Raw genomic sequence first — 1,094 nt, 5'->3', positions numbered from 1 at the left:
CCCCGAGGGCAATGTTTTCCAGTGGGATATGAACAAACGTGAGTGTGTCCTGGAGTGGACAACATCGCTCCGTTTCCCAGGGAGTTCACAACACAACAATCCAATGAAGCACTTCCCATCAATCGTGGCTTCCTGGCTTCACCAGTTTCCACATCAGATGTACATACTGTATGAAGTTGGTTTGAGAGTTTCCAGTAAAATTAGTTCACTTTATTCCAGACTTATATGTCTGTTGTTGGGACATATTCAGTATTTACCAGGTAATAGACAATAGACAATAGGTGCAGGAGGAGGTCATTCGGCCCTTCGAGCCAGCACCGCCATTCAATGTGATCATGGCTGATCATTCTCAATCAGTACCCCGTTCCTGCCTTCTCCCCATACCCATCGACTCCGCTATCCTTAAGAGCTCAATCCAGCTCTCTCTTGAATGCATTCAGAGAATTGGCCTCCACTGCCTTCTGAGGCAGAGAATTCCACAGCTTCACAACTCTCTGACTGAAAAAGTTTTTCCTCATCTCAGTTCTAAATGGCCTACCCCTTATTCTTAAACTGTGGCCCCTTGTTCTGGACTCCCCCAAAATATAGCACTAGCTGATCTGCAACAGTACAATTTATAGAGAGCTTCCTTGAGCAAGACATAACACCAGAGGTACATGATCCTGATAAGACACCTTTTATTTACCTTTTCGGCCCCAAAACTCTTGCATCTTAGTCTGTACCTCTACCCCTCTACTGAGCCCAAAACCAAGCTCCTTTACTTACCACCTATTGATCGCCCACTCCCTCCACCCCCCAACCAGCTTCCTCCATTGAGGAATACACTTCAGTTAACACCATCAAGTTTCCAGGTGAATATTCGTTCCAGACCACTGCCACCGATGGCAGCACAGTGGCACACTGGTAGAGCAGCTACCTCACAGTGCCAGTGACCCTGGTTCTTGGTTCAGTCTGTGTGGAGTATGTACATGCCCTCTGTTATTGCATGGATTTCCTTTGGTTTCCCATATCCCAATGACCTGCAGGTTGGTAGATTAATTGGCCACCATTGGTTTGTAGGAGGGTAACAGAATCTGAGTTGAAGGTAATGGGAA

This window comes from Rhinoraja longicauda, chromosome 16 (assembly GCF_053455715.1).
Source record: "Rhinoraja longicauda isolate Sanriku21f chromosome 16, sRhiLon1.1, whole genome shotgun sequence".
NCBI lineage: Eukaryota > Metazoa > Chordata > Chondrichthyes > Rajiformes > Arhynchobatidae > Rhinoraja > Rhinoraja longicauda.
Note: the sequence above shows the minus strand (reverse complement) of the source record.